The sequence below is a fragment of the Brienomyrus brachyistius genome, unplaced genomic scaffold (genome assembly GCF_023856365.1).
Source record: "Brienomyrus brachyistius isolate T26 unplaced genomic scaffold, BBRACH_0.4 scaffold39, whole genome shotgun sequence".
NCBI classification, from domain to species: Eukaryota; Metazoa; Chordata; class Actinopteri; order Osteoglossiformes; family Mormyridae; genus Brienomyrus; species Brienomyrus brachyistius.
The window spans coordinates 398,900-422,748 of record NW_026042314.1 but is presented as its reverse complement, the minus strand read 5'-3'; the positions used below and the strand labels follow the sequence as shown (position 1 = coordinate 422,748).

Sequence of the window (23,849 nt, the reverse complement as noted above, 5' to 3'; positions counted from 1 at the left end):
TCTCTGCAGGCCTCACCACTCTCTGCAGCCATTTCCTGTCTGAAGCTTTCGAGCTGCCAAACCAGATGGAGATACAGCTGGTCAGCACGCTCTCTATGGTGCCTCGGTAGAAGGTGCTGAGGATGGGAGAGGAAAGCTCTCTTCATCCGGTGCAGGAAGTGCAAACGCTGCTGAGCCCGTTTAACCGGTGATGTTGTGTTTGGTGACCAGTCCAGACTGTCAGTTATCTGCACCCTCAGGAATCTGATGCTGCTGACCACCTCCACAGCACTGTTGTCAGTGACGAGTGCTGAATGACTGGGCTGTTTCCTCCTGAAGTCCATGATCATCTCCCTGGTCTTCTCCACATTCAGGATCATGCTGTTGTCTCTTCACCTTCTCTCTATAGGGCAGGTCGTCGCTGTTCCTAATGAGACCCACTAATCTACTTTGGATTAAGCCTGAACACCACCTCTCACCCCCCCATCACAGACGCCCCGCCATAACACCGCCTTAATATATTACCTGCACTGAAGCCCGTTTGGAGCGAGGTGTTTCAGTGCTGCTCCAGTCTCCTCCCACAGTCCAAAGGCGTGCAGGGTTGGCTGATCGGCGTCTCTGAATTGGCCCTGTACTTGTGTGAGTGTGGCTGTGTGAGTGTGTGCTCCCTGTGGTGTGTTGGTTCCCGGCCAGGGTTGGTTCCTGCCGAGGGTTGGTTCCCCCCGGGGTTGGTTCCCGCCCAGGGTTGGTTCCCGCACAGGGTTGGTTCCCACCCAGGGTTGGTTCCCGCCTGCGCCTGTTGTTCCTGGGATAGGCAAATCTATATTATTCTATTATAAATTTATAATTAGTTACATCAAAGGCATTTGGGTAGCTTGCAAACCCTACAGGCTATTTACAAGGTAATAAAACTGTTACATACATGTAAATGCGTGTGCAGATTTTGAAAATGTCACAGCAGCCAGGAGACCAAAGCTGGCAGCCCTGTGAACCTCTGACATATATGTAAATAAGCGGGAAACCTTTTCCTGCCACTGAATTAGCTTTCATTTGTGTGTCATTCAGGCCACACAATGGTTTGTGTTAAATTTGCCAGACAAAAAAATAAAGATCAGGCTAAATAAAGGTGCGACTCAGAAATGCCTGAGTGATTCGGTGTCCAAGGCCTGTGAGATACTGGCACCACATCCAAGGGGCCCCATCGCGGGGACCCAGATAAACAGCTTTTGGAAATGGATTCATGCATTTCATCTAACTCAGTACAGAAAATCACCTCCAGACATCCAGACAGGACATTAGGGGCCGTGCTGCATTTAATCGTAAGCTTGTTAAGGTATAGAGGCCTTCATAAATGTCGAATTTTGCAAGAACAATGAGGTCAATCCTCTTTGAAAGCTGCCAGTTGGGAAAGTATGTTGGATTATTGAACAAGACATACAGTAATAGCTGCTTAAACAAGCTGATTTATCAGTCTGTTTTATAATAATACACTCGTCCTTCCTGAATAACCCCTCACCCTGTTGAATACAGTGATCTGATGCCCATTGCTAATGTATGGCGTGCAGCACTTGATACTCACAGGATGCTAATTCATTGCATGGAGATTTCGGTTCACTAAAATTTTCTTCATATTGTGTGCGGTAAGTGCAATAACCAGAGGAAACCTGGTAATCTACTCAAACACGTCTAGGTCTGATTTACAGTCAAGATAAAATGTTATTTACTGATTTTCAAAGTGTTCTCTCATCGGTAACACTTTATAAGCACAAATAATGTAGTATTATGCTGTTACTTTTGTATTAATTAACCACAAACTAAGTCATAGTCAGCAGCATTGATTTTGTCCGTAAATATTACCGCTGCACACGCTGCATCTAACCGCTGCTGTCGTGGATTTTTAAAGGTCGCCAGCAGGAAACGGCAACATCACGTTCATCTCAAACGGGAAAGTGCTGAACTTCAGCGGCGCGATGTCTGTTCCTGCAATATATATGGATGATTTATGGCTCATAATATATATATATATTTTTATTATTATGAAAGAATGCAAATGACTGCTAGTTACAAACTTGCATAAAAAGAAATGTCCCGTTAAAATGGAGTAATCATGGTATTTCATATCGCGCATAGATCCGCTTTCTTATAATTTAATTCTGATCCTATTTAATTTAGTAATCTGTGTTTTGTCTCCCCCTAGTGGCGTCCATGAAAAGTACACATTGTTTCCGGAATGATCGCTTTTCTGTGAATTGACGTGACCAGTGGATGTAAGAAATATGACAGCAGTTTGATAGAGAGACATTATAACGGACTACAGTCATTTAATAGAATGTTAATCTGTAAAATCAAATGAATCCAATGGTGGATTGTCAATGGATGTCTGTGTACATTTTTACACGTCTATTATTAATGATAATGCATGCAGATAAATTTAGTGGCTTTTGCCAGCGGGGCGTGGGAGGGGTTCAGTATCTATCTGTGTATCAATTTATCTGAGTCAGACAGATAAGTGGGGGCAGAGGAGTAAAGGTGCATGGGCACGTGCCCCCTCTGTCTGAAGGAGGAGCATCCAGACATACAGTGGGCTGGGGGTGGCAAGGGTGCCTGGGCACCTGCCTGTTCTGTCTGACGGGGGCATGACCAGACCTATTACAGTGGGGTGGGGGTGGCAAGGCTGCCTGGGCACCTGCCCGTTCTGTCTGATGGGGGCATAACCAGACCTATTACAGTGGGGTGGGGGTGGCAAGGCTGCCTGGGAACCTGCCCCTTCTGTCCTACGGGGGAGTAGCCAGACCTTACACAGTGGGGTGGGGGTGGCAAGGGTGCCAGGGCACCAGCCTGTCCTGTCTGAGGGGGGCATAACCAGACCATTTACAGTTGGGTGGGGGTGGCAAGGGTGCCTGGGCACCTTCCTATTCTGTCCGACAGGGGAGCAACCAGACCTTTTACAGTGGGGTGGGGGTGGCAAGGGTGCCTGGGCACCTTCCTATTCTGTCCGACAGGGGAGCAACCAGACCTTTTACAGTGGGGTAGGGTTGGCAAGAGTGCCTGGGCACCTGTCCGTTCTGTCTGACGGGGGCATAACCAGACCTTTTACAGTGGGGTGGGGGTGGCAAGAGTGTTTGGGCACATGCCTTTTCTGTCTGACGGGGGTAAAACAAGACATTTTTCAGTGGGGTGGGGGTGGCAAGAGTGCCTGGGCACCTGTCCTTCTGTCCTACGGGGGCATAAACAGAGCTTTTACAGTGGGGTGGGGGTGGCAAGGCTGCTTGGGCACCTGCCCGTTCTGTCTGACGGGGCATTAACCAGACCTCTTACAGTGGGGTGGGTGTGGCAAGGGTGCCTGGGCACCTGCCCGTTCTGTCTGACGGGGGCATAACCAGACCTTTTACAGTGGGGTGGGGGTGGCAAGGGTGCCTGGGCACCTGCCAATTCTGTCCGACGGGGGCAAAACCAGACCTTTTACAGTGGGGTGGGGGTGGGAAATTGCCTGGGCTCCTGCCCGTTCCGTCCAACGGGGGCATTACCAGACCTTTTACAGTGGGGTTGGGGTAACAAGGGTGCCTGGGCACCAGCCCGTCCTGTCCGAAGAGGGCATAACCAGACCTTTTACAGTGGGTGGGGGTGGCAAGGCTGCCTGGGCACCTGCCCATCCTGTCTGAGGGGGGCATAACCAGACCTTTTACAGTGGGGTGGGGGTGGCAAATTGCCTGGGCTCCTGCCCGTTCCGTCCAACGGGGGCATTACCAGACCATTTACAGTGGGGTTGGGGTAACAAGGGTGCCTGGGCACCTGCCCGTCCTGTCTGAGGGGGGCATAATCAGACCATTTACAGTTGGGTGGGGGTGGCAAGGGTGCCTGGGCACCTGCCTATTCTGTCCGACGGGGGAGCAACCAGACCTTTTACAGTGGGGTGGGGGTGGCAAGGGTGCCTGGGCACCTGCCTATTCTGTCCGACGGGGGAGCAACCAGACCTTTTACAGTGGGGTGGGGGTGGCAAGGGTGCCTGGGCACCTGTCCGTCCTGTCTGAGGGGGGAATAACCAGACCTTTTACAGTGGGGTGGGGGTGGCAAGGCTGCTTGGGCACCCGTCCGTCCTGTCTGACGGGGCATTAACCAGACCTTTTACAGTGGGGTGGGGGTGGCAAGGCTGCTTGGGCACCTGCCAATTCTGTCCGACGGGGGCAAAACCAGACCTTTTACAGTGGGGTGGGGGTGGCAAGGCTGCCTGGGCATCTGCCCCTTCTGTCCGATGGGGGAGCAACCGGACCTTTTACAGTGGGGTGGGGGTGGCAAGGGTGCCTGGGCCCCTGTCTTTTCTGTCTGACGGGGGCAAAACCAGACCTTTTACAGTGGGGTGGGGGTGGCAAGGCTGCCTGGGCACCTGCCCGTTCTGTCCGACGGGGGCATAACCAGACCTTTTACAGTGGGGTGGGGGTGGCAAGGGTGCCTGGGCACCTGTCCGTCCTGTCTGAGGGGGGAATAACCAGACCTTTTACAGTGGGGTGGGGGTGGCAAATTGCCTGGGCTCCTGCCCGTTCCGTCCAACGGGGGCATTACCAGACCTTTTACAGTGGGGTTGGGGTAACAAGGGTGCCTGGGCACCAGCCCGTCCTGTCTGAGGGGGGCATAACCAGACCTTTTAAGGTGGGGTTGGGGTGGCAAGGCTGCCTAGGCATCTGCCCCTTTTGTCCGACTGGGGAGTAACCAGGCCTTTTACAGTGAGGTGGGGGTGGCAAGGCTGCCTGGGCATCTGCCCCTTCTGTCCGATGGGGGAGCAACCAGACCTTTTACAGTGGGGTGGGGGTGGCAAGGCTGCTGGGCACCTGCCCCTTCTGTCCGATGGGGGAGCAACCAGACCTTTTACAGTGGGGTGGGGGTGGCAAGGGTGCCTGGGCATCTGCCCCTTCTGTCCGATGGGGGAGCAACCAGACCTTTTAAAGTGGGGTGGGGGTGGAAAGGGTGCCTGGGCACCTGCCCGTTCTGTCTGAGGGTGGCATAACCAGACCTTTTGGGTCAATATATAATTGTGGGAGATTTTGAGTTTGAATAATTCTGGGAAAAATATATATTTATTTACAAAATATTATTATGTTCCCTGATAAATCATCCCTGACATATTTTGTTTTTAGTCATTGCCAAGCTCAGGCATAATTGATTTCAGATATTTAGTTTTAAAAACAAGAAGTTTACTTATTATTTGGTCAACTATGTTACGGACAAAACCTATAAGTTTTAACTTTAAGTAAATGTCAGACATTTAAAAAAATCATTACTCTTGGAAGAATATGTGTCTATTTACCTACCTTTTCAATTAAAATACCCAATTAATTAAGAAAATACACATTTTGTTCAATTGAAACCCCAAATTTCAAGTACTGAAGTAACCGGTCTGTATATTTTGTTTCCAAACTGCTTGATTCATGATAATTTTCTTGATGAAATTATGCTGAGGTATATATTTGACAGCTACTCAGTTTCTAAATATTTACTTGGAGATTAGGGAACCATTGAAATACATATATTTTTTTAAAAACATAATGGTAACTTAATTGACAGCCCAGTATCATAGTTGACAAAAGTAACATAGTTGACTGGACATGACAAAGTAGGGTGATGTATTTAACAAAAACAATCCTAAATCTATATCAATTATTATATGTTAGCTAATCTTTTACTGCATTTAATCAAGACCTGTTGAATATTTCATGACATAAAGGAGAAATACAGACACACATCAGTTTACAAGGATCAATCACAACTTTATTAACAAGCACATATATCATAAGCAAGAGATCCTAACATAGAAAACAACAACAACAAAAGTATCAAAAACAGCACTTACACAAAAATTCCACATTGTAAACATTTTGAAAATATTGTTTGTGGAATGAAATACAGTAGTGCATTGTATTGAACAAAAAATTATAGTGCACTGCAATAAGTAACAATAACCAAATAGTGTTTTATTCTGTTGGTTAACAGAATAAGTATGCTGCATTGGATCAAAATTTTAATTGTGCAAACTGTTGTATCTCAAAAACATTCATATGTCAGAACCCAAGTAAAACATTGGCATACCCTCCAACTTCCAGGCACCCATGAAACCGGTGGAGACAGAACACACTCCCCATTTTCTAACCCAAGAACATGGCCAATTATGGTTTGTTTTTCAATGACTTTGTCAAGCTCAATTAAGTAATCTTTGAGTGTGTGTGTGTGTGTGTGCGTGTGTGTATATCAGAGGTGTATAGTCCAGGTGCCAGAAAGTAGAAATCCTGTCCAGCAGCTGTTCCAACCACACTAAACCAGCTCCTCTACCAGGTATGAGCTCGTTAGTGAAAACACCTGTTCTAGATGTAGAGGCAGATCCAAAAACATGGCAGGATGTTTACTTTCTGGCACCTGGACGTCTGGTGTCTATATGTGTGTGTGCTTGACCGTGTGCTTGTGCCACGTGTTTGTTAGCACGTGTGTGTGTGTGTGTGTGTGTGTGCGCATGTCCTTAGCCTTGAAGATATGATTTGGCAATATCTTCCCACACATCTCTTTATATTTCAACATGACGTGCTGTCACATGCTGTGGGGCAGGAATCAACCTGAGCACATCCTCAAATGGATACCAGAGCACATCCTCTCGCATTGGCCAGTAGTAACGATTGTGTCCCACTCTGTGCATGCACTTAACATGAACATGTGTCTCACTCACTTCAACAATGGTTCCAGGGTAAACCTCATCGTCATATCTGATGACACACCACTGACCAACAATGTCATCTCTATCCCACTGTACTTCAAGGTCTGGTTGTTCTTGGTGCAATGCAGGAACAGCAGAGTTGACTTTGAAGTCGAAGGCCTGAGCTTGGTAACACTGACATTGCAGAATCTGCCTTGTTGAACACAGGCAGCTCACATCACGGTATGTCAGTTTCCCTGGTGCTTGCGTGATGACCTGGTGAATCCGCATGCATGATGATAGACCAGAGTTCTCCGCACATCATTACTGACTGGACTTGTTCCGAGCATCCTTTTTGTTCTTTTCCTAGGAGAGTCGACGCTGCACAGTAGCCGCTCATAGCGCTTACAGTATTTGTCTGATGTTTTTGTTTGAGCTTTAAGCTTTTCCTTGAGTTTGTGATTCTCAATGTATATTTTCTGGTACCGTCTTCTTCTAGTCCTTCTTCCTTGTATTCTCTGTCTGAAATTACATGAAGACATTTTTAAATTATTTTTTAACATTGCAGGTGTCACTTAAAGCATTTGAAATTAATTGTCACCATGCCACCATGTAATTTTGCATTTTAATCTAACATTATAATCTAACAAGTTTTTCATGAGACATTGTTCTGTTTAAGGTACTTTCTACATAGCCTGCCTACATAGTTCTGTTTGAGGTTCTTTCTACATAACCTTCTAACCTTCCTGGTTGTGGAACTGGTTGTTCCTCACTGTCAGGACTCAGTGGTGGGGTAACAATAGCAGAAGCCTGTTTCTTTCTGCGTCTGCTCTGTTCCTGGGCTCTTCTCCAGGCCTTTCTCTTTGCACGTTTTTCCCTCTCACTCTGTTCAGATATGGGCTTATAGTATGCACCTTGCTCCCTCTTTTCTCTCCATTTCTGCCGGCCTTTTGCCAAGTATGCCTCCCTTTTTGCTGGATCAGCATCTCGCCGTGCACGGTAACGGCGCTGCTTTTCTGCAGCAGATAATCGTGGCATTTGCCTGAAAACAAGTTTACTTTTATAATATAACCTAGTTGACATTTTTGCTGTTTTTAGGGATAAAATCAAAATGGTTGCCTAGCACCAGACACCACATGGCATTTTACAGAGAGGTTCTTCTAAATATTATATGTACAACTGAGTAAAATTGAAATTCAAAGTTATTTATGAATTCATTGTAGTAACATTGTTGACATATGATAAGTACACATTTGCCCCAAGCACTACTTTAGGTGAAATAACTGAAAATGTGGAGGGAGAACATACCTTGGAGTCTTGCTAGTTTTCTCTTCAGGAGGAAATGACATCATGTGGAGCAGGTCATGTGATTTGGAAAACACACTCTTCCTTGAGGGGTGTATTTGCTATGGGTAACTTAGATGACAGCGACTTCTCGGACACATATTCAATTTGTCAATTTCCATTGAAAATGTGACATATTGCCCAAAAAGACACATTGTTCAAAATTACCTCAACTTAATGTAAATAATATAATTAAAACTGTTTTTGAATAAGTTTTTAAAATGTTTTTTTAGGTAATGAGATTGTGGTTGCAATTCATTTCGGACGGTTATTCAGTTGACATTTTAGGGATATCTAGTAAATTTTTATAAATAAATGATTATTTCCATAATAATTAACTATGGAATTTGTAAAGACAAGATCATGAAGAACACTGAAGACTTTTAAAATTTTATTTTAATAAGCATGTTTGCGAGATAAATCTCATGGACATGAAAATTCCCTCAATTATATATTGACCCTTTTACAGTGGGGTGGGGGTGGAAAGGGTGCCTGGGCACTTGCCAATTCTGTCGGACAGGGGGGCACCCAGACATTTTAAAGTGTGGTGTGGGGGGGTAAGGGACCCTGGATATCTGGCCTTTCTGTCTGACTGGGGCATAACCAGACCTTTTACAGTGGGGTGGGGGTGGCAAGGCTGCCTGGGCGACTGCCCAATCTGTCTGAGGGGGGCATAACCAGACCTTTTACAGTGGGCTGGGGGTGGCAAGGCTGCCTAGGCATCTGCCCCTTCTGTCCGACTGGGGAGTAACCAGGCCTTTTTCAGTGGGGTGGGGGTGGCAAGGCTGCCTGGGCGACTGCCCGTTCTGTCCTACGGGGGAGTAGCCAGACCTTTTACAGTGGGGTGGGGGTGGCAAGGCTGCCTGGGCACCTGCCCGTTCTGTCCGACGGGGGAGCAACCAGACCCTTTTCAGTGGAGTGGGGGGGTAAGGCTGCCTGGGCACCTGCCCCTTCTGTCCGATGGGGGCATAACCAGACCTTTTACAGTGGGGTGGGGGTGGAAAGGCTGCCTGGGCACCTGCCCGTTCTGTCCGATGGGGGTGTAGCCAGATCTTTTACAGTGGGGTGGGGGGGGGCGGGCAAGGGTGCCTGAGCACCTGCCCCTTCTGTCTTACGGGGGAGGGTTATACTATCAAGAAACTGATCAATTTCGTCTTTAGATGGGTTTATCTGTGGTGAATATAAAGATTTGTAAAAGTCCCTGAAAGTGTTGTTTATTCTGTCAGGGTCATTTACTGTTTTCCCAGTTGAGTCTTTAACAGCACATATAGTTGTTTTTTCTCATTTATTTTTAACTGATTAGCTAAAAATTGGCCTGATTTATTACCATGTTCATTATTTTGCCAGCGAAGTCTTTGTGCTAAGAATTGAGTTTTTTTTTTATTAATAATTTCATTTAATTCTAGTTTTGCTTTACATATTTTATTCAGCACTTCCTGTTCCTGGGATGAAACGTAGGCTTCTTCTAAGGATTTGATGGTTTGTTTTAATTCCTGAATACACTTGTTTTCTCTTTTCTTTTTATATGATGAGAATGAGATTATTTTACCTCATCACAGCTTTGCCTGCTTCCCAGAGAACAGATGCTGATGTTCCAGGCAGGTCATTATAGTCTAAATATAAAGCCCACTCTTTATTAAAATAGTTAATAAAGTCTCCATCTTTAAGCAATGATGTATTAAATCTCCAGTTTCTACTTGGTGGAGTGGCCTTCCTATTTATTAGGGTTAAAGAAACAGGAGCATGATCGCTGACAGCTATAGGGTGTATCTCTGTGTCTGAAATGTCACTCAGCAGTGAGCTACTGACTAGGAAATAATCCAGACGAGAGTAAGAGTGATGGACATGTGAGAAGAAAGTATATTCCCTAGGGGTGGGGTGAAGAGAACGCCATGCATCGCAAAGTCCGTAGTCGCTCATGTGCTGTTTAACTATATTAGTGGATTCCCAATTGCGCTGAGCAGCTGTACTGAGCCTGTCCATTTCTTTATCTAGTCCAAACTTGAGGTCGCTCCCCATAACAAGTGCGCAATCTAGGTGTTCAGAGAGTGCGGTAAAGAAAATGTGGAAGAATGAGGGGTTATCAACATTTGGACCATATATACTAACAATACATAACTTTTTGTTAAGTATAGATAATTTAATGATTATAAATCTACCCTCTGGATCTATAACTATGAAACTGACATTTGCACATGCAAATGAATGAGGTATAAGCAAGCGTGTACGCGCTTGTGTGTGTGTGTCCTATGTGTCTGTGTGCGCTATGAGGTCGGAGTGGTTGTGCTGACGCTGACTGCATATGTACGTGGTTGTGCTGTGCAGATGCGTGATGATTGAGGGTTTTTTGTGTGACAGAGTAGTAAAGCAGGTGATCGGTGCAGTGAAAGAAGGGGGAAGTGAGAGAGACATACAAAGGGGAAGCTGGTGAGGGTTTACATGGGGACAAGAGAGAAGCGGAAACACCGCTAGTACTATAGCGCTGCGGAGACTGACGGGAATGTATTCAGTATGACATCACGTTACATTAACAGAATGACATGTATGAGCTAGAGAGATGTTATTGGAAAAGGATTAGAGGAAATAAGAAAAATATATAGTCTTATCTGGACTGGCGTTAATATAACCAGGGATGGGTACTGGGGTTGCGGTACAGCTGCCCATCCACGTAGAGCCGGTCTACGGCGATGACAGCTCGGGAGCCCTTCTGAATGAAGTTACGTCGGATTGGGAGCAGAACTCTGCGTCGCTCCAGGATCTCTTTGGGGAACTGGTCGTTTACGCCAAAGTCCGATCCTTTCAGCTCCCTGCCGCGGCTCTTCACCTGCTCCTTCTGCTTAAAATGTCCAAATTTAGCCACAATAGGACGCGGTCTTAATGCACCAGGCCTCTAACCTCGCGTCGAAGCTGGGCAATCGTTTGTCGATTGAATCCAGGATGTCGGCAAAGTTTTTACCAGTCGGCGATGTTGCTCCGGGGAAGTCTGCCGGGCGACTTCTCTTGGAGGACGGCGTTTCGCTTTGGGCTGGAGAGGATGTGTTTGCGCTCTTCTTCATGACTGTATTGCTGAAATACCAGTCGATATACTCCTCAAGAGATTCAAGAGATTCCAAATTTTCTTCGCTGTTCATTCAGAGTTACCGCCAAGTCTCCGGCGTCTGACGTCACCTACAGCATTTCCGCTTTCCCTCCACATTTGTGATGCACCCAGGGATGATCTTACAACAGCCTGGTGGAGACGTGTAGAAAAAAGAAAGATATCAGTTTTGCACCAAAAACGTTAGAATAGAGAGGAGTGCAGGTGGACATAGAATGAGCAGAATGAATGGTAGCAGTATTTCTGATGTGATAACCACTTATTCTGCTGATTCTACTTCCACCTGCACTGTCTGTGTTCTAACAGCTCTGTCCACTTTAGTTTCTATTTCCAGGACTGTGTGATACTTACACTGAATCTCTTTTGTTCAGGTGTTGCCGCTGACTTCCCTGCTTATTTTTTAGGAAGTCTTCTGCTTCCACTCCAGACTGATTGAGGGAAAGATCATGAAACTAAATATGATATATTCTGTAACCATGACCTGACAGCAGTATGTCTGTGAAACCACAAAAAAACACAGAGCTTGCTATCAAACAGACAGTTTACTTGCCTTTAGTTTTAAAATGGAAATGAGGGATTTCCTCAGTCTGAGGTTTTTGGGGAACAAAAGGTAAACATCTTGTTCCCCAATGTCCACAAAATCATCCCCTGTCACACCTTGTTCTTTATGGTAAAACACAGAGAAAATAGATTAATCCACATGACTGTAACTATAAAACCCAAAATATTATGGCCACACAGAAATTGAAAAAATAACAATGATTATGAATAAATTAATAATAAAACCCCATAATATAATTAAGGCACGCAGAGTGAGCACATAGCAGGCATAGCAACAGTAAGTAAGGCGGATAAAGGGGCAACTGAGAAGACTGCATCAGCAAATTTAGCATATTTACCATAAACACAACACTGATAGACTGTTATCAATTTAGCATTACCATATACAGTACAGTACTGTGCAAAAGTCTTAGGCAGTCCAAAGAAATGTTTAAAGCTGTTTATCTGGGTAGCAAGTGTACTTTGGCTTAGAACAAAAAATACAATTTAACATTAGAACGTGTGCAAATTAAGAGTAACACAATAAAAACTAGTAATAATTTCTTCTGTTTTCTAAAAAGTTACTGATATCTAGTTGGATGGCTAGATGAACACCGCTTCAGTTCCCAAACTTGTCTTCAGGGGCACATCAGTCGTTCCATGATTTTGTTAAATTTCCCCAACAGCTCAATTAAATAATTAAATATATCGATTCAAAAAGTCAGTGAGAGATTGACTAGCTGTATGAGGTCTGCTAGTGGCCAAGTCAAAAAATACATGGCTGCACTGGACGGTCGCTGCAAATACTGGGATGATTTTAGCAGAGGTTCTGAAATGGCGAAGCTGACACACTTTGACAGGCATCATATCATAGTTTTACACCAACAGGAGAATAATCTAAACATAATTTTCTTTGTCTGCCTAAGACTTTTGCACAGTACTGTATATATATATTTAGGTCCTCAATCATGGCCTTACAATGGCTGAGGCTGGTCAGCCGAATGATGGGAAAACAACCATGTCCACAGCCATTCAAATATTTCACAGAGCCAGCAGGTATGTAATCCAACAATGTGCCCTGTACTGTAATATTGTCCTCTTACTGCAATGCTTCATATTACAGTATTCCATTTGCATTTTATATTACACAGTGAGTTTTACTTTATACAGTTACATACTGGATGTATACTGTAGCACACATGTCGCGTCACTCACGGTCACACACACAGATTAACCTCCCCTCAAACCACAGGCAATATGCCAGGACAAGCAGTGTAGTACAATCTTTTATTAAACACGCAAGAGCAACCCCACTACTTAACACACGGGGGGGGGAAACAGAATATCTAATATCACGAAGGGGGGGGGGGGGGACATGTCCTACATACATACCTTTCCCACTGAATACACCCCCATAGAATTTGCATTTCAATCTCCCAAATTCCTGTGAAAATGTTACTGCGATTGAGCATGTACATGAGCGATTGACTACACACCAATACAATCCAAATCCAATAACATTTTGCGGGATAGTCAGCATGGATTTAGGAGAGGTAGATCCTGTTTAACAAATCTGTTGGAGTTTTTTGAGGAAGCTACTCAGGAAGTTGATGATAAGAAGGCCTATGATGTCATCTACTTATATTTCCAAAAGGCTTTTGATGTTGTCCCCCACAAGAGGCTCCTACTTAAACTCAAAGTGACAGGTATTTTAGGTACCGTAGCGACCTGGATTGATAACTGGTTAACAGATAGGAAACAGCGAGTAGTTATAAGAGGCACAATGTCACAGTGGGCCTGCGTTCATAGTGGGGTACCGCAGGGTTCGATTTTAGGACTACTATTGTTCCTAATTTACATAAATGACATGGATACCAATATATACAGTAAACTGGTGAAATTTGCAGATGACACCAAAGTGGGTGGTGTAGCAGATACTGAATTAGTGGCTCAGCAGCTACAGCGGGATCTTGATTTAATTAGTGACTGGGCCGATACCTGGCAGATGAAATCTAGGGAGCAGAAATATAAAGTACAGGTATTTCATGGGTGTCACTGAAATAAAGGTAGCTGATCATGAGAAAGACCTTGGTGTGTATGTTGATACTTCCATGTCCCATTCTCGCCAGTGTGGGGAAGCAATAAAAAAGGCCAATAGGATGTTGGGGTATATCTCCAGGTGTGTGGAGTTTAAGTCAAGGGAGGTAATGCTAAGATTATACCCTCACCTCACCTAGAATATTGTGTGCAGGTTTGGTCACCATATCTTAAAAAGGACATTGTGGCCTTAGAAAAGGTGCAGCGTAGGGCCACAAAAATGATTCCTGGTCTTAGAGGAATGTCATACGAGGAACGGTTACTTGAGCTAAATCTGTTCAGTCTCAAGCAAAGGAGACTGAGGGGGGACATGATCCAGGTATATAAGATTCTAACAGGTTTGGATGCTGTTCAACCAAATAGTTACTTCAGCATTAGTTTAAATACACGAACTCGTGGCCATAGGTGGAAATTAGCGGGAGAACATTTCAAGCTGGATTTAAGGAAGCACTTCTTTACATAGCGTGTAGTCAGAGTATGGAATAGCCTTCCTGATAATGTAGTGCAAGCTGAATCCTTGGGTTCCTTTAAATCAGAGCTAGATAAGATTTTAACGACTCTGAGCTATTAGTTTAGTTCTCCCCAAGCGAGCTTGATGGGCCGAATGGCCTCCTCTCGTTTGTATAGTTCTTATGTTCTTATGTTAAATCCAAAACACACATGGTAAATGTGCTTTTCTACTTTTATGAGAGCTGAAAGTGCTTTGCAATTCATGCCTCACACTCACCCATCCACACACCGGGGGCGGAGGCTGCCATGCAAGGCGCCAACCTGCACGCCGGGAGCAATTTGGGGTTCAGCATCTTGCTGAAGGACACTTTTTATGGGGTGAGGAGAAACCAGGGCTCAAACCTGCAACTCTCTGGTTGCTAAACGATAGCACTACCTCCTGCACCACCATCTTCCCCAAATGTAAGGAGAGCTCCCAGATGTGTTTGGCTGTAATAAATCTGGAATATAGCTATATGACATAGTTTTTGATAACACCAGCATTTATTTTTTAGGCAAGAATGGCAAGCAGATCAGAACTGGCCAGATTTGATGTTGCAGCTTTTATTGAAATACAAAACAAAATTAAAAAGTGCAGAAGTTTGAATGACTGTGTATTTATTTCAGTTATTTTATATTGGGCTCAAGGTCTGGTTTCATCATACAAATACAGCACAGATAATGTTTACTTAAAATTACTGAAAAGTAAGTGATACCAGAATCAGTGGGTCAATAAGCTTTTAAATGTGGATTGTGCTTGGGGTAGAAGCTGCATGTTGTGTTGAAGAAAAGTATAGATTTTCAAAATATGCAAATTAATTCTAATAATAATATTAATGACATTCATCTTTAGATGACATTACATAACTAATAATACATTGAGAATCAATGTTTTGTTATTGTATAGATGGAAAGATATGAAAGTGATGTGGAAAATCTGGAACACTGAAACACATTGGGATGGGTGGTGCTAATAATGGTACTGCAGCCAGCCAGTAGGGGGCGCTTGACATGTTTCATTTTCACCTTTTAGAGACATTATGGTCTCCATGTTTTTTGCAGTCAGTGCTTTGATCACAGATTTGAAAGCAGTATGCATAATGCATCAGGGCTCACACTGAAATTCCCTATATGTGGATATATTATGCAACATGGTTCTGTAGAAATGCTGGTACCTTGGAAACACACATATACAAATATACCTTATATGTGAGTTTGGATATGGGTGTGGCTGCAACTGGAGAGGCTTGTAGTACGTATTCTGCAAAATTTTCATAATTGTTGCAAATATTATGTACAAACCATGACAGAGACTTGAATGCAAACATGGGTTTTGTTGGGAAAATATCAGTTCATGAAATACATTACTGAGGAAACTGTAGGTGCTTTTACTTTTATTCAATACTTTAAGGCACACACACATCACAAGGAGAATAAACTATTATTTATAATAATTTATATACCGTACAATGATTAAACAAAAAAAAAAAATTCTCTGTTGCATCGCAAACCTGACAGATACACTACTTGTCAAAAAGAAAAGAACTTACTTCCTCACGCATTTCTAAAAGGATGTTTTTGTCAAATCCCTCCAACTCACTGAAAAACAACAGATCAAAATCACATATTATGGCCTAAATAAAAATATAATATAGATATATAATATAGACAGTTCATGGTGCATTTTGTAATACTCAAGACACACCAAGGCCATGCAGAGTGCATACTGATAAAAGGGAGGGGAGGGGGGAAAACTTCAATACATTCTCTGTATTACAAGTGTTACCTCCAACAATTCAAGGTGGTCTGTCTTACAGTCGTCTTGGGCGCTCGTCCGCTCCTCCCGTGTACCACGCCCCCACAGTCCACAGAACCAATCTGTTGAGGAACATCCTGCGAAATACACTGTAAAAAAAAAAAATTCAGAATTTCTGGCAGCAGGGGCCAGAAAAAAATGTAATAAAACATTGAATTGCTGTAAATTTCATAACAGTAAAAAAATGTTAAATAATATTTTTTTTTCCAGTACTGTGAATACAAATAATTCCTGTAAAATAACATTAAAACCTTGTATTTTTTGAAAAAATTTTCTTCTTTGTACCACAAAAAATTGTTAATATTTATAAGTTGGTAAAAAAACAGATCATCCCTGGAAGAATATTAAAAAGTATTTGGGATTTAAGAAATTCCACGATAAAAATACCAATTAAAGCTTGTAAATTAACAGAAAATAACTGCTGTATCACTAAAAAATGCAGCAGTTTTAACATAAATCACTGTAATATCATGATAATGAAACGCTTTTTAATATCAAATATATGGACAAAGGGGTGGCATGGTGGTGCAGTGGTTAGCACTGTTGCCTCACACATGCTGAGGCTAATTGGAGCTGCAAAATTGCCCGTAGGTGTGCATGTGTGGGTGAATGGTGTGTGAGTGTGCCCTGCGATGGGCTGGCCCCCCATCTTGGGTTTTTCCCTGCCTCGTGCCCATTGCTTCCAGGATAGGCTCCAGACCCCCCGCGACCCAGTAGGATAAGCAGTTTGGAAAATGGATGGATGGATATACGGACAAATTAAGTAGGTTTTTACGTATATAATGATAGCATAAAGTTTTTAAAAGATAGAAAAATTCTTGCATACATCCATCCATCCATTTTCCAAACCGCTTATCTGACTGGGTCGCGGGGGGTCTGGAGCCTACTTTGGAAGGGGGGCCAGCCCATCACAGGGTACACTCACACACTCCTATGGGCAATTTAGCAAGTCCAATTAGCCTCAGCATGTTGTTGGACTGTGGGGGGAAACCAGAGTACCCAGAGGAAACCCCACGACGACATGAGGAGAATATGCAAACTCATGTAACCCAAGCGGAGACTCGAACCCGGGTCCCAGAGGTGTGAGGCAACCACTGCACCACCATCAGCTTGTGACAAAGCAAATACTATGAAAAACTGAAATAAAAGAATATTACCATTACAACTCCATTTTTAGAAAATTCTTTCGCCATTACCCATACATTAGTCATTTGTGGGTCTTAAGTCAATGATCTGCATGTTTCTACTGCATTTAATGCAGCACAAAATCACAAACATACATATAAAAACAAGAAAAGGAAAAGCAGTATGTAATTCTGACCAGAATTAGGAGACATTACTGCATTATAACATCTCTGTCTTTCAATGCTTTTTTATTTTCTTTTCTTAGCTATTTTTGCAATCTGCTAGCTAACCTTGCCTCCTTTCTGTTGCTCATTATGCTTGGTCATTTGATCACATAAATGTGGCTCTTTCCGCTGAACAGTAGGAGTCACTGTTACCAGAAACACTCTAAATTAAACCTTTTATAAATAATATTGCAAATAATGACATGTTGGAAACAAAATGAAACAAAATACATTTACTGGACGAAATACAAATATTAAATATATGCATAAGCCACCAATTTTCTGGCAACAGCTACACCATCAGCTTGGAGGGAGCCAGTTGCTCAGGGAAGAAGGGACCCACAGAGTGTAAGGACCCATTCTCTGTGCCTGAGTACGAGACCCACCGCTGGTCCGGACAGAAATACTGGTTGTGGCAGCCAATGAAGATGTCTATAGACGAAAACACCATCCTGGGCCTTTGTAATGCCCTGCAGTCTTTTACTCTCTCGTGAGGGGGAGCAATATGGATTTCTAAGAACATCCAAAACTGTATTTAAACGTTTGACATTATGTGAAATGATAAGATACAAAAAATATCAGTTATAATGTTCAGAAGGTCAAGTGCACTCACCCTTCCCTTTGTTGGCATTAAGACTAATGGCGATAAATTTTGTTAACTGGGGGAGGGGGGGCGCCACTAGAATTAATACCATACAGGAGAATGCTCGGTATGCCATATGCCCTGTATATGTATATCCTGTAGCTGCAGTGAGTATATTAGCATTATTGTTCATATGTGTACTGCCACTATAACAAGTACGTATATATATGTGACAGTAAAACTTTCTGGGCATCTACATTGATAAAACTTAGGTGATAGTACTGTTTTGTTATTAAATACTATTATTAGATTGAACTGGCTTATGTATTTGCTCTTTAAGAGGTTTTTACTGTTGTCTGGTGTTCTGTAGTGCAACTTGTCTGATGATACCTTTTTCTCCTCTTAGCACTAGGAGAATGGACAAAGCAGTGAGCTGGACTGATGATGAGTACTGGGCAGCCTGGAATAAGTGGAATGAGGTGATAGATTGGGGAGATGAAGGGTCTTCACCCACAACACCTCCCTCTATCCAGGCTGGCACCAGCACTGGAGATGTGGATGTTGGGGTGGAACATCATCAGCAGCCAGTATTCAAATGTGTGTATTTCAGAGCTTTTTTTAACATGAGTTGGAGACAGTCTGATGTTAATTGGAGTTTAAAAAATTGGTCAGCACTATGAAAATGATTCTCACTGATTGAATAACAGCAGAATAGTTGCTGTAATCATATTACAATGTACAATAAAGAGAAATGTTTCTGTGCAACAGGCCAGCAAAAGAAACTGGTTTTGAGGATGAGACTCCATCTGTGTGTCCAGCCTCAGCCTCAACAAGCGGCGCAGAACGTAAATGACAGGGAGGAAGAAGCCCCAGTTCTGTCTAACCTGTCATCTTGGAGGGAACCTGTTACTCAGGAACACAGGGAGTCCAAAAGGCATAAGGACCCATTCTCCGTGCCTGGATATGAGACCCACCACTGGCCTAGACAGAGATACTGGTCGCGACAGCCACCAAAGACAGTAATTGATGAAAATATCATCCTGGGCTTCTGCAATGGCCTGATGGCTTTTTCACTGTCATGAAAATTATGAATTTTAAGACTATTTATTATGTAATAAAAATTTCAAGCTAATGCTGTCTCAGCCAAATTCTGTCCTCTATGTCCATCAAAAATGCAATGAAAAAGAAAATATATCAAGCATCTCAGTAGATACTGACTGTATTGAATTTCACTGGGATAGTGAATCCCTGGGAGAAAGTGAGATGTAGGTAGAATTTCATCTGTTCTGTTATATAATCATTTGTGACAAATTGCAGTAATGGAAAATAAATAAACCTATTAGAATCTTACATACCTGGATCATGTCTCCTTTGCTCGAGGCTGAATAGATTCAGCTCAGCTAACTTCTCCTCATAAGACATTCCTCTAAGACCAGGAATCATTCTTATAGCCCTACGTTGCACCCTTTCAAAGCCAGCAATGTCCTTTTTAAGGTAAGGTGACCAAACCTGCACACAATATTCTAGGTGGGCTCTTACCAAGGAAATGTATAATCTAAAAATCACCTCCCTTGACCTAAACTCCACACACCTAGATGTAACCCAACATCCTACTGGCCTTTTCAATTGCTTACCCACGCTTGTGAGAGTGGGACATGGCAGGATCAACATACACACCAAGGGTAGCCTAGCATTTTGGATCAGATTATAGCTTCCATTACTTTTCTAGTAATGCAAGATAAACTAATTGCCTATAGTTTGATGGGTTACTTCTATCCTCTTTTGAATTTGGATGTTATATTTGTATACTTCATCTTCCTGTTTTGAAAGCTAATCTTTCTTTGACCTCTGACAGGTTGTGTAAGTTAATCACAGGAACTGGTTGAAATAAAATTATTTCTCCAGCTGTAAATGGTGGGCACTGTGAAGGTGGTGTGGATCTGCTTAGATGCAGCCCCGGATAGGGTCTTATCTGAAGCATTGAAACAGGAGAACACACAGGAATTTTGACAGTAGAGTTACTCTGGGACAAAACACAGTGTAAATCATAATATAAATGTTTAGGATGACATTCTCAGTGCATCCTTACAGTACATACATAACCCCAATGTTCTGAGATGAACCATGTGATGTTGAGTGCAACTTATGCTGCTTCCTCCACTCAGTGTCAGCTACTCTTGAAATAAGAGACAGAATATTCGGATTCACTGCTCGACTTTTTGGTCCTTTCTCCACCTTGGAGCCCCTTTCTGGGTTAATCTAGATAACACATCTATTGTGGGAAAAAAAACATAAAACTTATAAATACATTTTTGTCTTTTGTTCTATGGCAAACACAAGATAACAGTGGACTCGTGTGCCCAACTGTTTTCACTTCAAACTCACAGTGTTGATTTTACTCTCTGAAATATGCAGTTAATATTCCAATATTTAAAAACAAATATGCTACACCAGCAGTAAACACTTATGTAACATACCATAGGAGCACTGGTCACTTAAGGGGCTTTGTGGACCCCTGAAACCGCCTCTGGTGCTGTCCAGTCCAGTGTCACTGAGTGCTCCTTCAGTGTTCTTCATTGCTCTATCTGAATTCCCTGGAATTTAACAAAACAAGTCAAGGTAATCAGTTTAGAAATAAGTACAAACATCTCTGCAAAGTCTGACAGGTAAAAATTGGTGTACTTACATGGTGTAATGCGGCCAATGAGCTTCCTTGCTTCAACTGGCCTCAGGGCACCAAGAAGATCCATTAATTGTATGCAGGGACGGATTATGGACCGGGCAAGCGGGGCCGCTGCCCAGGGGCCCTTGGGGTGCAGGGGGCCCGTGGGGCCCCAGCCCAAAACAATTTGAAACGCTTATCAACAATGTATTTTCGTTTGCCTATTTTAGAGGGCCTACATTCTTTGATCCTCTGCCTACCAGGGCCCCTGACCCTATAGGGAGGGCGTTTGGCTGCCAAGGGCCCTTGAATTGTGGTGGTTGTGGTGGTGGTGCTGGTGGTGGGGGGGCTCGCGAACGTTTTGCCCAGGGGCCCACACAACCCATAATCCGTCCCTGATTGTATATACTTCATGTCTTCAAGGTCTTCAACACCTAATATCTGGAGAGCCTCCACTACTTGTTGATGTCCACTTGGGTTAAGAATAGACTGAATAAAAGAGCCAAACAGTTCCTTCCCTATCTCCCATGATCTCTAAAAAGAAAGTGAGTCTGTGCTTTAATCTCCTCTGTTCTCAGCTGAATCTACAAATATAAATAATATGTATTGGTGTTCAGAAATGTCAGACCTCTTAAATATAGTTCAAGTCTCTCATCATTTAATTTCGACAAAACACTTAGGAAAATATAACAAAAATATACACAACACTGTGCGGCATACATTGTCTTTCATTTTAGTCATACGTTGCTTTTAATTTCGTAATGCATGATTTGCAGCTATAAAGAAATATTTCGTAACAGGATAACTGTCACGGGTCGTGGTGCGCGAGCGCGGCGGAGAGCGGCTATTGTGCGGAAGGAGGAAGCAGGCAGGCAGGATACGGGACGAACGGGGTTTATTCGGGAATACGGGGATCTCACGCAAACAAACATCGATGAACATCAATGACAGACAACGGGTTAGTACAAAACAGGAACTTAAATACATGGAACAAGGCAGCAGGAAACAAGACACGACTGGGCACGATCAGGAAATCACACGTGGGTAATTAGGGGGCGTGGCACACACGAGGAGCGGACGAGCCGGGCATGACAATAACGGTAGGTCTTACTTTCTTAAATTGAAATATTTTCAATATCATGTTAATATTAGAAATGATTCGCTAGTATTACACGTTAGCTAATTTTTTCATTCACAGCCACATATTACCTATATGACTGCAAAATAAAGCAATGCAACCAGCCGTTAGTTATAAAGAATAAATTAACACTTACATTGACCAATTTTCCCCGGTCCCTATTTGACCTATGAGTTTAGTTGTACTTTTATTCTTCGTCGAATTATCAGATTGATAACTTCTACGATTTCCAACGGCCTCTTCCTTTGTCATCCGTGCACACGCAGTTTTAGGACACGGTATCAACTGACAGCAGCACTGTCAAGCAAAGCATAGACCACTAGGTTTTGAAAAGTCTAAATATACGTACCTTGATGTTCTTTGGTACTTTTCTGTAGTTGCTTGTATTAGTATTATTTTTCAGATTATCCCATCAGTTCTAAACTGCAAATTTTTATGTCTTTATATAGAAAAAACTTTCCACTGTCTTCTGCGCATGCACGACCGGCGGCGTGCAGTCCAACACAAACTAAACTTTTTGTGAATTTATAAATCACTAGGCGTACACTATAAACGCTCCTGATTGTTCATGTTCAGATATAGACGCTGTCAACTGAGCTATGGCAACTGCTTTATCTACTTACTTCTCCGAATTAGGCATTCTGTAACTAATTATACAATAAAATAATTGTACTTGATATCAATTCGATGACTCGCATATTCCCTATAATATAGGGTCTATATTTTCTAATTTTAAGTCATTTTTTATGTTTATAACCTTAGCTCTATGCAAACCATTTCAAATATATGCAACAACACAGTACAATTATGGTGGATATCTGGTTTATGACAGTAAAACAATGTAGATTTTATGTACACTGAATGTAAAATTAAAGTTAATGAAAGCAAAATTATAGAAAACAACTGTTGCATTTTAGTAAAACGAAGGCACATGTTGGTACAATAAAACCATTAAAATTTTACAGATAAAGCATATGACCATAAGTTTAATTTCTGTAAAAATACAGAAAAGAAATTGACTAGTTTCACTGAAGGGGTTTATCTGTTATTTTACAAACTGTGCGTAAAAATATGTTTATGCAATGTAGTTTTGATAAAACCTTTCTGTCATTTAACATTATGTCAAATAATTATACTGCAGTCAAATTGGCTGATATAAAATGGTTAAAAACTGTGACAGAATTTGCCTTTTTTTACAGTGTATACTTCCAGTCAGAAGGTACCACACCGGCAGATACGGATTTCTGAAATAGCAAAGATAAAGGTCGATGAATAATATCCCTCATCTCTTTTAAAACAATAGATAAGATGCTGTTTTGATATCCTGTCTAGGGTTGGAGTGTAACAGTATTCACGGGAAAGGGGAATGGGACAAAGGGACAAACAGGGTGAGGGCAAGAAGGGAACCCCAGTGGACAAAGGGATATTTTTTGTATTTTCATTTTTTTTTCATGTATAATACTGACACTGAACAAATAACCCGGTGCAAAAGACTTTGGGAGTGACCACAGCCAAAATAACAAACAAAATCCCCAACTATCAAGTGCGACCCACAGCTAATCTCACCTAAGTGCAAAAGAAAAGGAAACCAAAAGACAAACACTCCACCTCACTCTCTGACCAAATAAACAGAGTCCAACACACACTTGCAAAACAAAATAGCAGTCACTGCCTACACAGCAATACAATCACACATACATAACTTACACACAAGTCAAAGCAACGAGGGGGCTAGTGAAGACGTAAACCAAAGAAAACCAAGCGGGGAGACAGCAAGCCAAACTGAGGTCGCGGGGGGGACCGGAGCCTGTCCTTGGAACAACAGGCGTAGGCAGGAACCAACCCTGGGCAGGAGTCAACACTCTGCAGGGCGCAAACACTCACAACTCAGATTTGCCAATTAACCTACCCTGCGCACTTTTGGACTGTGGGAGGAAACCGGAGCCCCTGCTGGAAGTTTTTCCCCATTCACCAGATTATATTGCCAGAAGACTGAAAATTAGATATCAAATACTAGAATGACATAAAAACAAAAAACAAGTTTGCTTGTAATGAGACGCAAAACAGAAGATTATCTCT

At 42.8% G+C, this 23,849-nt stretch overlaps 1 long non-coding RNA gene across 2 annotated transcripts; it reads right to left on the bottom strand.

The window, feature by feature from the left end:
- Positions 1-5,712: 5,712 nt before the first annotated feature.
- LOC125722524 (uncharacterized) lies at positions 5,713-8,960 on the bottom strand. 2 transcript variants are annotated; one of them, XR_007386427.1, is made up of 3 exons: positions 8,871-8,960; positions 7,398-8,796; positions 5,713-7,177 (listed from the first exon to the last, which is right to left on the bottom strand). It is a non-coding gene; the product is annotated as an uncharacterized LOC125722524 (long non-coding RNA). The 2 variants fall into 2 exon arrangements; XR_007386428.1 differs by having other exon boundaries at positions 7,570-8,796.
- Between the last annotated feature and the right edge of the window lie 14,889 nt (positions 8,961-23,849).